At 59.0% G+C, this 13,840-nt stretch overlaps 1 long non-coding RNA gene across 1 annotated transcript in view; it reads right to left on the bottom strand.

The window, feature by feature from the left end:
• Positions 1-984: 984 nt before the first annotated feature.
• Positions 985-13,840, bottom strand: part of LOC140387668 (uncharacterized) — a 138,191-nt gene continuing 125,335 nt past the window's right edge. The window contains exon 4 of the long non-coding RNA XR_011933935.1: positions 985-2,431. This is a non-coding gene — a long non-coding RNA (uncharacterized lncRNA). The remainder of the gene's footprint in view (positions 2,432-13,840) is intronic.

Here is a 13,840-nt window from a genome sequence, read left to right as displayed (position 1 = left end):
AGGTCGGGAATATGTGCTCATTGTAAGAGTTTAAATTCCGATGTGGTGCTTTTTGCAGGAGACTCATTTGCGAGTCAGAGACCAGACAAGGCTGGAGAAGGGACGGGTGGGACAAGACTTTCATTCAGGCTTCGAATGTAGAGCCCAGAGTGTGGCAATATTAATTAACGAAAGGTTTCAGTTTTCTGTAACTAGGTTCCTGGCTGACCGCAGTGGCAGACGTTATTGTCTCTGCCTCTCTGGCGGACACTCTGGCGGTTCTGCTTAATATCCAAGCTCCGAACTGGGACGATACGAATTTTATTAATAATTTGCAGGGGCGGCACGTGACGCAGTGGTTAGCACTGGGACTGCGACGCTGAGGACCCGGGTTTGAATCCCGGCCCTGGGTCACTGTCCATGTGTAGTTTGCACATTCTCCCCGTGTTTGCATGGGTATCAGTTTAATCCCATTTTCCAACTCTTGGCCTATAACCATGTAGGTTACAGAATTTCAAGGGCATATCCAAGTATTTGGTCCTCTACTTGTGGCCAAACTAGTGTTTTATAGATATAGCTTTAACATTACATACTTGCTCTTAATTGGAAAATGGGATTAGGCTGGCTAACGTTTAGTCAGCTAACAAAGACACGATGGGCTGAATGACCTCCTCCTCTGCTGTAAATTTTCAATGTTAGACTTCTCTTAGATAAGATACTAAGAGACATGGAACTAAGGCATGTTGATAGAGTTAAAATACATATCCGCTAAGATCTAATTGAATGGAATAGAACAGGCTCGAGGGGCTGAAAAATCTTCAGCTCCTACATTTCGATGTGTTCATGGTTTTCCACGATATTCTATTTATTTCTGCAATGTGTCTCTGGGCAACACTTGGAATTCCATGCTTTTATTCCATCATGTTTTTTGTGCCTATCTCAATTATTGTTACTTATTTCTGAGAAATGATTAATCCAGAGGTTTTATAAAGGTTTGCTCAATAATTCCACTTTTTCTGCTCTTTAATATAAACCGATGGTATTGACATTGTCCAGCGATAAACAGAAATGAGGAAAGAATATTACAGAATACAGAGGGGCCAGCCCAGGTCTACCAATGTCAATCCATACTGAAACCCAGTGATTTCCACAAATCAGAGATATCAACCGAAGTCTTCCTCCGTGGGATCCTCACCTGTGAAACCCACGGCAGAGTGAAGAGAATTTCCCATGAAACTACACCAGGGAGGGTGAAGATAGCCGTGAATCATCATGAGGAACATTCTCTACAGGGTGAGGCACAATCATCATGAGGAACATTCTCGACAGGGTGAGGCACAATCATCATGAGGAACATTCTCGACAGGGTGAGGCACAATCATCATGAGGAACATTCTCGACAGGGTGAGGCACAATCTTCTGGGAATGTACAAAAGTCAGAGAAGTGTCCTTACGTGATGGGGACAACAGTGTCGCTAAGGGGGTTTCATGGAAATCTCACGGAAAGGGAATGTCCCTCCATGAATCATCATGAGGAACATTCTCGACAGGGTGAGGCACAATCATCATGAGGAACATTCTCGACAGGGTGAGGCACAATCATCATGAGGAACATTCTCGACAGGGTGAGGCACAATCATCATGAGGAACATTCTCGACAGGGTGAGGCACAATCATCATGAGGAACATTCTCTACAGGGTGAGGCACAATCATCATGAGGAACATTCTCGACAGGGTGAGGCACAATCATCATGAGGAACATTCTCGACAGGGTGAGGCACAATCATCATGAGGAACATTCTCTACAGGGTGAGGCACAATCATCATGAGGAACATTCTCTACAGGGTGAGGCACAATCATCATGAGGAACATTCTCTACAGGGTGAGGCACAATCTTCTGGGAATGTACAAAAGTCAGAGAAGTGTCCTTACGTGATGGGGACAACAGTGTCGCTAAGGGGGTTTCATGGAAATCTCACGGAAAGGGAATGTCCCTCCATGATTTTCCTGCTTTACGTTATTACCTATGCATACAGTCTCCCATTATAAAGTAGGCATCTCTATCTTTGCCTCTTATCCCGTCGCACTAACTGTCCATTCCCCGTAACTCTCCATCTCACTATTTTCTTAATTCTCCTTCGCCCACATCTTCCTTTCCCTCAAGAGGGAAAACCCGCTTGTGGAATAAGAGCTGTTTTCTGTCGTTCTGCATGGCTGTTGACATTTGTGTCTCTTCAGAATGCTCTGCTGAGAAGGCGGTTGGCACCTGCTGGCTGTGTTGGGTGATGCCCCCTTCGCAGACTGTATCCCACGCAAATACTTTTTGGGGTAAGGGCTTCCTGATTGTCAGACAAAGGAACAGCAAGCCCAGACCGCAAAAAGATTCAAGAGAGAAAACTTGAGAAGATTTAACCTCCGATTGCCTCGTCGGGAAAGTCCCACTGATTGACCTGTGGAGAATAAGAAAGAAACAACATGAAAATTGCCTCACCTTAGATCCCCCTTTATTGCCCCCGTTCCTTTCCTTCGCGCTGAAAGCGACCGCATACTGGAAGTGTAGATCCAGGGACACTGAAAACCTTCCCATCTCTCTTCCAGTTGGTCATTCTTTGGGTGTGTATGTGCACAGTAAAGGATAGGAAGATATTTGGCCCCAGGAGGCATCGCAACTTTATAGCAAGTGCTTTAATCAGTGATCAAGAGATTGTGTGGTAATACCAGGTACTGCGGTACCTGAGAGGTGGATGACCATTGGCTAGATCCAGGAGTCTACCATTGGCTGATGTACATATCGCCGCCCTGAGAGGCGGAGTATAAGAACCGATGCCGTCCCAGCAGCCTTCACTTTCTGTATCGAAGCTGCTGGGGAAGAGTTCTAGCAGATTAAAGCCTATTAGTTATGACTCACCTTGTCTCGAGAGTAATTGATTGTGCATCAGATTGCTCGTTTGTCTATCTTCCTGTCCAGAAGCACTAAAGTCAGTTATAATGCCACAGGGAACCTGGATATCAGGCCTGGCTCAGATGATTGCAAAACTCATCTCTAAGTCTGAGGGTTGTTGGTTCAAGCCCCACTCAACTGAGACCGAGGGCACGATTTAATGGCTCATTGTGCCCGACTTGGTGGTGTGATGAGACCGATGAATCTTCTGAGAGGACTTTCTCTCGAGATTCTTGACACTTGAGACACCTCGGGGTATTCATCCGAACCTCGTGAGACGTCACAGTTTCAATCTCGCTGTCACTGGGCGAGATCTAGATCAGCATATTTAAATGAGCCGCATGATTCATTGAAATATGCTTAATGCCATATTCACCCGCGGCCCGGGATCTAACGGCCTCCCCAGCGAGGCCTGGACCAGGCAGCGTTTAGTACAGGTCCACACAAACCTAGACCAGGCCTAACAGAACCTAGGGGTCTCCCAGGCCTAACCCTGGATGGTTGGGGACAGGGCAGGGTGGACCCCTGGCTCTCCCTCTGGCACCTGAGCAGCTCGGCACTGCTGGCCTGACACCTTAGTACTGCCATCCTGGTCGTGCCAAGGTGCCCGGGGACAGTTAGGCTGACAGGGGTACTACCAGGTGCCCAGGTGCCAGGGTGGAACTGCCAAAGGTCTGGGCCTGAGGGCGGGCGGGGGGCATGTCCATGAAAGGGGGGAACGAGGGAGGTATTAAAGGTGGAGGGAGGGGGACGAAGTGCAGGTAAAAATGGCCAGTGTTGGAAAAATTTCCAAGTGTAGATCCTCCCATGGTGCATTGGAGCTTGTGGGGTGGGGGGTGGGGTGGGGGAGGCGGGGGTCGGTCGGGGGCCTCCAGACATAGGGCCGCCATGATTAAATATATCCCAATCTCTTGAGATACTGAGGAGTTCCCCGCTGAGGCCCCTTATTGAACGTGAGTGCCGTTGTATAGCCATGTGTCTCTCGGCACTGCAAGTGCCAGGAAACACGCGGTTAAACGCGTTCACTATGTGACTTTGTTCCCTTTTAGTTGAATTGTGCCCTTAGGAAGGCTTTGGTTGAATTTTGCCCCTAATTTCTATCTTAGATTGATTTAAAGACCACACTGGCACTATTTGAAGAGGAGAGTTTTCTACATTACAACGTGAACTAATTTCAAAAGTACTTCATTAGGGCTTCACGAGGCTGTGAAAGGTGCCATAGAAATGCTACTTATTAATGTTGATTCCTTCCTCCCTTTCTTTGTTTCCCACTGATTTCACAGATAGAGGTTTGCATCCAGTCCCATGAAGCTCAAGACCACACTCAGCCACCAACAATGTGCGGGATCCTCCCTTTCAGAGACTGAGGGAGGTTCTCCCTTTCAGAGACTTCAGTGTTGACACCAGGACCGAATCAGTGAACTTCTATGACAGCAAATTGGCAGCGGAGTAATTCAACAACTGTGAATACATAGAACATAGAAAATACAGCACAGAACAGGCCCTTCGGCCCACAATGTTGTGCCGAACCTTTGTCCTAGATTAATCATAGATTATCATTGAATTTACAGTGCAGAAGGAGGCCATTCGGCCCTTTGTGTCTGCACCGGCTCTTGGAAAGAGCCCCCTACCCAAACTCAACACCTCCACCCAACACCAAGGGCAATTTTGGACACTAAGGGCAATTTATCATGGCCAAGCCACCTAACCTGCACATCTTTGGACTGTGGGAGGAAACAGGAGCACCCGGAGGAAACCCACACAGACACGGGGAGGATGGGCTAGCACTGGCACCACGACGAACACGATTGATTCCAATGAGAAACGGTGTCGGATACACCGGAGACGGGATTGAAACTCGAGAGGCTGACAAGCTGTAGCTGCATATTAGCTCCCCACACATACTCATCCCAGCCAACAAGATGGCAGCCCGGTTGTGGACCCGACTGGATGCCCTGGAGGAGAGGTGGGCTTCCCTGTACCCCCGGGTGGAAAGGAGGTTGCCACCCATTGCTGTACACTGGGCCTGGGCACAGGTGGCAGACGCCGTGAGCGGAGTGGGAGGAGGTCCGGGAACGTCACTGACTTCCCGACACATCTGTCTCCACCATCCCAGAGACTCTCACCTCGGTTGGGCATTTTAGTGAAGAGGCTCCTGGGACACCATGTGGTGCCCACCACACAGCTGCTCCGGTACACCACGTGGAGGGGGGAATACCCGAGGGGGTAGATGGTCGAATGGGGGCCCGACCTCGGGGACTAGTTGCATCTGGACGGGTTTCGTGTTAATGGAAAGGGTGGTCCCATCGATAGTGGAGCTGCAGTCACAGAGCCAGGGACTGGGTTTGAACCGCCTACCCCGGAGACAGGAATACTAGCACTGAAAAGACTAGCTCCTTATCCTCTGTATGTGACCAGGCAGGACAAAATGGGCACGGAGCTAAGATTGCCAATTTCTATCCATGTATCCCAGTCCAAACACTGAATGAGATAGGCTGAGGTCCTGAAGAAGGGATTGTTTCAGCATTAGCCAGTCAATGTTCAAAATTAGGAGGGGACTGGGCAGAGTAGATAGGGGGAAACGATTCCCCCTCGTAAAAGGATCACCAGCGAGAGGGCACAGATTTAAAATCATTTGCGAAAGAGGCAAATAGGGGGCGTCATTCTCCGACCCCCCGCCGGGTCGGAGAATGGCCGTTGGCTGCCGTGAATCCCGCCCCCGCCGAAGTCTCCGGTACCGGAGATTGGGCGGGGGCGGGAATCGGGCCGCGCCGGTTGGCGGGACCCCCCGCTCAATTCTCCGGCCCGAATGGGCCGAAATCCCGCCCAGAAATTGCCTGTCCCGCCGGCGTAAATTAAACCTGGTATTTACCGGCGGGACCAGGCGGCGTGGGCGGGCTCCGGGTCCTGGGGGGGGGCGCGGGGCGATCTGACCCCGGGGGGTGCCCCCACGGTGGCCTGGCCCGCGATCGGGGCCCACAGATCCGCGGGCGGGCCTGTGCCATGGGGGCACTCTTTCCCTTCCGCCTCCGCCACGGCCTCCACCATGGCGGAGGCGGAAGAGACTCTCCCCACTGCGCATACGCGGGAAACTGTCGGCGGCCGCTGACGCTCCCGCGCATGTACCGCATTTCCGCGCCAGCTGGCGGGGCACCAAACGCCATTTCCGCCAGCTGGCGGGGCGGAAATCCCTCCGGCGCCGGACTAGCCCCTCAATGTTGGGGCTCGGCCCCCAAAGATGCGGAGCATTCCGCACCTTTGGGCCGGCGCGATGCCCGTCTGATTGGCGCCGTTTCTGGCGCCAGTCGGCGGACATCGCGCCGTTGGGGGAGAATTTCACCCATGATGTGAGAAAATACATTTTGACACATTCGGGTGTGGAATGCACTGCCTGGAATCGAGGCATTCACAAGATTATTTGAACAGAAACACTGTGCAGGGGTATGGGGAAAAGGCAGGAGAATGGTATCAAGTCAGAACGGTCATTTAGAGAGCTGGTGCAGCCACAATGGCTGAGCGGTCCCCTTCAGTGTCGTAACAATTCTGTGATTTCAGTTTCAATTCAGTCTAATTGACAGCTCGGCTCACTGTGGGGAAATGACCAGAATCATGCATCACTCAGGTAAAATCATCACAGCTGAAAGTCTGTTAATCTTTTGTCATCTAATAATCTGCCAGATTATTGGACTGTCAGGAATAGAATGTATTGAGAACGGGTTACACTGACAGACAGGTTTTACCTTTGGTGTGTTCCAGGAATTTGCAACATTGATGATTTGCGCCTGCTTTCTGCTTCTGTGCAAATATTTTATTTGTAAATGAATCGTATCAGGGGCGAAATTCTCCGGTATGGGCGCGATGTCCGCCGACTGGTGCCCAAAACTGGCGCAAATCAGTCGGGCATCGCGCCGCCCCAAAGGTGCGGAATGCTCCGCATCTTTGGGGGCCGAGCCCCAACCTTAAGGGGCTAGGCCCACGCCGGAAAAATTTCCGCCCCGCCAGCTGGCGGAAAAGTCCTTTGGTGCCCCGCCAGCTGGCGCGGAAATGACATCCCCGAGCGGCGCATGCGCGGAAGCGTTAGCGGCTGCTGACGGCATTCCCGCGCATGCGCAGTGGAGGGAGTCTTTTCCGCCACCGCCATGGTGGAGGCCGTGGCGAAGGCGGAAGGGAAAGAGTGCCCCCATGGCACAGGCCCGCCCGCGGATCGGTGGGCCCCGATCGCGGGCCAGGCCACCGTGGGAGCACCCCCTGGGGCCAGATCGCCCCGCCCCCCCCCCAGGACCCCGGAGCCTGCCTGCGCCGCCTTGTCCCGCCGGTAAGGTAGGTGGTTTAATCTACGCCGGCGGGACAGGCATTTTAGCAGCGGGACTTCGGCCCATCCGGGCCGGAGAATCGCCTGGGGGGGGCCGCCAACCGGCGCGGCGCGATTCCCGCCCCCGCTGAATATCCGGTGCCGGAGAATTCGGCAACCAGCGGGGGCGGGATTCACGCCAGCCCCCGGCGATTCTCCGACCCGGCGGGGGGGTCGGAGAATCTCGCCCCTCATCCGTTTCACTCCCTCCCAGAACCCATGCTAACGTTCCTTTTCCATCCCACCAGCCTTCATATTCAACATAGTCATCCTCCACCATCTCCACCAGCTCCCAGCATGGTGCAACCTCGAAACACATCTTCCCCTCCCCTCCTTAGCATTCCGAAGAGACTGCTCCCTCCATGATATCCTGGTCCCCTCCTTAATCACTCCCAACACCCCCTCGTTTTCCGAACGAGACCTTTCCTTGCAAGTGCAAGAGATGCAACACCAGTCTTTTTACTTTCTCTTCTCCCTGCCGTGCATGCCCCCAAGCACCCGTTCCGGGTGACACAGTGATTTACTCCTACTCCCCTCTAACCAGCGCACTGCATCCGCTGCTCACAAAGTCTCCTGTGCGCTGACTGGATCAAAAGGCAGACTGCGTGACTGCTTTGCACCATAGCTACACTCCGCCCACAGTCAAAGTCCAAGCTTCCAATCAGCTGTCATTTCAATTCTCCATCTTGCTCCCACCCTGACCTTTCTGTCTTCGATCTTCCAATGAAGTTCAATGCAAGCTCGAGGACTGGCACCTCATCACTTGAATGGTCCCTTGAAATGCTACTCCCTCCACATTGAGTTCAACAATTTTAACCTCTTCCTTAAATGTCCTTTATTTTGCTGGTTTGTTTTTTCGCTTGTTTCGCCTCCCCCCCGGCCCCCCCCCCCCATTCTTTTTGTTTCGGATGGCAGTTATTCAACATCCCGCCATTCACACCTCCTCTGGACATATTTTACTCTTGGCTTGTCCCATCCCTTTGGCCTTGCATCATGAACACTCTTGTCAGTTAATCTCTCCGGCCCTGCCCTCCAATCAAAGAGCAGCCCTTTTCTTAGTTTTCCCCACCCTTACCTCTTTCAGCTGCTTGAAACATTTCAAACTTTTCTCCGTTCCGATGAAAGGTTACAAAACCTAAATTGTTGGGGGAATTTTCTGGAGAAGTGACAAAGTGTAATTCTGAGCGTGAAAATTTGAGTTGGCACCTGCGATGTGTTTCTTTTTAAAAATATATTTAGAGTACGCAATTCATTTTTTACAATTAAGGGGCAATTTAGCGTGGCCAATCCACCTAACTCGCTCATCTTTTGGGTTGTGGGGGCGAAACCCACGCCAACTCAGGGAGAATGTGCAAACTCCACACAGACAGTGACCCAGAGCCAGGATCGAACCTGGGACCTCGGCGCTGTGAGGCTGCAGTGCTAACCACTGCACACCGTGCTGCCCTACAGTGTAATTCCGATCGCTCCCTTCCCCCACTTAGTGCAATTAGTGCTGCTCCACTTGAAACAGGTCACGTCTGGATTCACCCGACCCAGTGCTCAGCTGAGTACTGTCATCAAGGCGCAGCTGTATTTAAACATTTCCCTGGCACTCACTCCCAGGCAAGTCTGGAGGAGGCCCTCAGGGAGATTTGCCCCACGACCTAATGAGGCTTTTAGGTGCGGTGGAGGACAGACACTCCACCATCTACCCGCGTGTTGGCAGGAGACATTACCATCCTTGCCTGGGAGGTGGTGGCAACTGCAGTCAGTCCCAGCACCATGACCAGGAGGACGGAGATTCAAAGGCCGAAGACGATAAACAAAATGTGCTACATGGGTGAGAACCACCTGTCTCCCCCTCGCATCACTCCTGCGTCACTCAAGCTCACCCCCGCCGTCACCCCTGGTCACCACTGGTCACCCCCGCCATCACTCCCCGTCACACCCCGTCACCCCCGATCACTCCCCGTCACCCCCGGTCACTCCCCGTCACCCCCGTCACTCCCCGTCACTCCCCGTCACTCCCCATCACCCCCGGCCACTCCCCGTCACCCCGGTCACTCCCCGTCACCCCCGGCCACTCCCCGTCACACCCGGCCACTCCCCGTCACCCCCGGCCACTCCCCGTCACCCCCGGCCACTACCCGTCACTCCCCGTCACCCCCGGCCACTACCCGTCACTCCCCATCACCCCCGCCCACTCCCCGTCACCCCGGTCACTCCCCGTCACACCCGGCCACTCCCCGTCACCCCCGGCCACTCCCCGTCACCCCCGGCCACTACCCGTCACTTCCCGTCACCCCCGGCCACTCCGCGTCACTCCCCGTCACTCCCCGTCACACCTCCTCACCCCCCGTCACCCCCCATCACCCCCCTCACTCCCCGTCACCCCCGTCACTCCCCCGTCACCCCCGTCACCCCCGACACCCCCCGTCACCCCCCGTCACCCCCGACACCCCCCATCACCCCCCTCACTCCCCGTCACCCCCGTCACTCCCCCGTCACCCTCCGTCACCCCCGACACCCCCGTCACTCCCCGTCACCCCCCGTCACCCCCGACACCCCCTGTCACTCCCCGTCAGTCCCCGTCACTCCCCGTCAGTCCCCGTCGCTCCCCGTCGCCCCCCGTCGCCCAACGTCACTCCCCGTTACCCCCCGTCACCCCCCGGCCACTCCCCGTCACCCCACGGCCACTCCCCGTCATCCCACGGCCACTCCCCGTCATCCCACGGCCACTCCCCGTCACCCCCGTCACTCCCCGTCAACCCCCGTCACTCCCCGTCACCCCCGTCACTCCCCGTCAACCCCCGTCACTCCCCGTCACCCCCGGCCACTCCCCATCACCCCACGGCCACTCCCCGTCACCCCCGGCCACTCCCCGTCACTCCCCGTCACCCCCGGTCACTCCCCGTCACCCCTGGTCACTCCCCGTCACTCCCCGTCAATCCGGTCACTCCCCGTCACCCCCGGTCACCCCCGGCCACTCCCCATCACTCACCGTCACCCCGGCCACTCCCTGTCACTACCCGTCACCCCCGGTCACTCCCCGTCACCCCCGGCCACTCCCCGTCACCCCCGGTCACTCCCCGTCACCCCTGGTCACTCCCCGTCACTCCCCGTCAATCCGGTCACTCCCCGTCACCCCCGGTCACCCCCGGCCACTCCCCGTCACTCCCCGTCAATCCGGTCACTCCCCGTCACCCCGGCCACTCCCTGTCACTCCCCGTCACTCCCCGTCACCCCCGGTCACTCCCCGTCACCCCCGGTCACTCCCCGTCACTCCGGTCACCCCCGGCCACTCCCCGTCACTCCCCGTCACCCCCGGCCAATCCCCGTCACCCTCCGTCACTCCGGTCACTCCCCGTCACCCCCGTCACTCCGGTCACTCCCCGTCACTCCCCGTCACCCCCGGCCACTCCCCGTCACTCCCCGCCACTCCCCGTCACTCCCCGGTCACTCCCCGTCACTCCCCGTCACCCCCGGCCACTCCCCGTCACCCCCGGTCACTCCCCATCACCCCCGGCCACTCCCCGGTCACTCCCTGTCATTCCTGTCACTCCCCGTCACCCCCGGCCACTCCCCGTCACACCCGGCCACTCACCGTCACTCCCCGGCCACTCCCCGTCACTCCCCGGCCAAAATGTGCTACATGGGTGAGAACCACCTGTCTCCCCCTCGCATCACTCCTGCGTCACTCAAGCTCACCCCCGCCGTCACCCCTGGTCACCACTGGTCACCCCCGCCATCACTCCCCGTCACACCCCGTCACCCCCGATCACTCCCCGTCACCCCCGGTCACTCCCCGTCACCCCCGTCACTCCCCGTCACTCCCCGTCACTCCCCATCACCCCCGGCCACTCCCCGTCACCCCGGTCACTCCCCGTCACCCCCGGCCACTCCCCGTCACCCCCAGCCACTCCCCGTCACCCCCAGCCACTCCCCGTCACCCCCGGCCACTACCCGTCACTCCCCGTCACTCCCCGTCACACCTCCTCACTCCCCGTCACTCCCCGTCACACCTCCTCACTCCCCGTCACTCCCCGTCACACCTCCTCACCCCCCGTCACCCCCCATCACCCCCCTCACTCCCCGTCACCCCCGTCACTCCCCCGTCACCCCCGTCACCCCCGACACCCCCCGTCACCCCCCGTCACCCCCGACACCCCCCATCACCCCCCTCACTCCCCGTCACCCCCGTCACTCCCCCGTCACCCTCCGTCACCCCCGACACCCCCGTCACTCCCCGTCACCCCCCGTCACCCCCGACACCCCCCGTCACTCCCCCGTCACTCCCTGTCACTCCCCGTCACTCCCGGTCACTCCCGTCAGTCCCCGTCGCTCCCCGTCGCCCCCCGTCGCCCAATGTCACTCCCCGTTACCCCCCGTCACCCCCCGGCCACTCCCCGTCACCCCACGGCCACTCCCCGTCATCCCACGGCCACTCCCCGTCATCCCACGGCCACTCCCCGTCACCCCCGTCACTCCCCGTCAACCCCCGTCACTCCCCGTCACCCCCGTCACTCCCCGTCACCCCCGTCACTCCCCGTCAACCCCCGTCACTCCCCGTCACCCCCGGCCACTCCCCATCACCCCACGGCCACTCCCCGTCACCCCCGGCCACTCCCCGTCACTCCCCGTCACCCCCGGTCACTCCCCGTCACCCCTGGTCACTCCCCGTCACTCCCCGTCAATCCGGTCACTCCCGGTCACCCCCGGCCACTCCCCATCACTCCCCGTCACCCCGGCCACTCCCTGTCACTACCCGTCACCCCCGGTCACTCCCCGTCACCCCCGGCCACTCCCCGTCACCCCCGGCCACTCCCCGTCACTCCCCGTCACCCCCGGTCACTCCCCGTCACCCCTGGTCACTCCCCGTCACTCCCCGTCAATCCGGTCACTCCCCGTCACCCCCGGTCACCCCCGGCCACTCCCCATCACTCCCCGTCACCCCGGCCACTCCCTGTCACTCCCCGTCACTCCCCGTCACCCCCGGTCACTCCCCGTCACCCCCGGTCACTCCCCGTCACTCCGGTCACCCCCGGCCACTCCCCGTCACTCCCCGTCACCCCCGGCCACTCCCCGTCACCCCCGTCACTCCGGTCACTCCCCGTCACTCCCCGTCACCCCCGGCCACTCCCCGTCACTCCCCGGTCACTCCCCGTCACTCCCCGTCACTCCCCGTCACCCCCGGCCACTCCCCGTCACCCCCGGTCACTCCCCATCACCCCCGGCCACTCCCCGGTCACTCCCTGTCAGTCCCGTCACAACCCGGTCACCCCCGGCCACTCCCCGTCACCCCCGGTCACTCCCCATCACCCCCGGCCACTCCCCGGTCACTCCCTGTCATTCCTGTCACTCCCCGTCACCCCCGGCCACTCCCCGTCACCGCCGGCCACTCCCCGTCACTCCCCGGCCACTCCCTGTCACTCCCCGTCACCCCCGGCCACTCCCCGTCACCCCCGGCCACTTCCCGTCACCCCCGGCCACTCCCCGTCACTCCCCGTCACTCCCCGTCACTCCCCGTCACCCCCGGCCACTCCCCGTCACTCCCCGTCACCCCTGGTCTCTCCCTGTCACCCCGGTCACTCCCCGTCACTCCCCGTCACCCCGGTCTCTCCCTGTCAACCCCGTCACTCCCCGGTCACTCCCCGTCACCCCGGTCTCTCCCTGTCACGCCCGGCCACTCGCCGCCACACACGGCCACTCCCTGTCACCCCCGTCACTCCCCGTCACCCCCGGCCACTCCCGTCACTCCCCGTCACCCCCGGTCACTCCCCGTCACTCCCCGTCACCCCCGTCACTCCCCGTCACCCCCGGCCACTCCCCGTCACCCCTGGCCACTCCCCGTCACCCCCGGCCACTCCCTGTCATCCCCGGCCACTCCCTGTCACCCCGTCACACCCCGTCACCCCCAGCCGCACCCCGTCACTCCCCGTCACTCCCTGTCACCCCCGGTCACTTCCCGTCACTCCCCGTCACCCCCGGCCACTCCCCGTCATCCCCGGCCACTCCCCGTCACCCCCATCACTCCCCATCACTCCCCGTCACCCCCGGCCACTCCCCGGCCACTCCCTGTCAGCCCCGTCACTCCCCGTCACCCCCTGCCACTCCCCGTCACTCCCCGTCACTCCCGGTCACTCCCCGTCACTCCCGGCCACTCCCCGGCCACTCCCTGTCAGCCCCGTCACTCCCTGTCACCCCCGGCCACTCCCTGTCACCCCCGTCACTCCCCGTCACCCCGGTCTCTCCCCATCACCCCCGGTCACTCCCCATCACCTCCGGTCACTCCCCATCACCCGCGGCCACTCCCCGTCATCCCGGTCACTCCCCGGTCACTCCCTGTCACTCCCCGTCACCCCCGGTCACTCCCCATCACCCCCGTCACTCCCCGTCACTCCCTGTCACTCCCCGTCACCCCCGTTCTCTCCCCGTCACCCCGGTCACTCCCTGGTCACTCCCGGTCTCTCCCCGTCACCCCGGTCACTCCCCAGTCACTCCCCGTCACTCCCCATCACCCACAGCCATTCCCCATCACCGCGGCCACTCCCCATCACCCCCCGTCACTCCCCGTCAACCCCCGTC

Source organism: Scyliorhinus torazame, chromosome 13, assembly GCF_047496885.1.
Source record: "Scyliorhinus torazame isolate Kashiwa2021f chromosome 13, sScyTor2.1, whole genome shotgun sequence".
Classification (NCBI taxonomy): domain Eukaryota; kingdom Metazoa; phylum Chordata; class Chondrichthyes; order Carcharhiniformes; family Scyliorhinidae; genus Scyliorhinus; species Scyliorhinus torazame.
The sequence above is the reverse complement of the archived record's forward strand: the minus strand, read 5'-3'. Positions and strand labels throughout refer to the sequence as shown.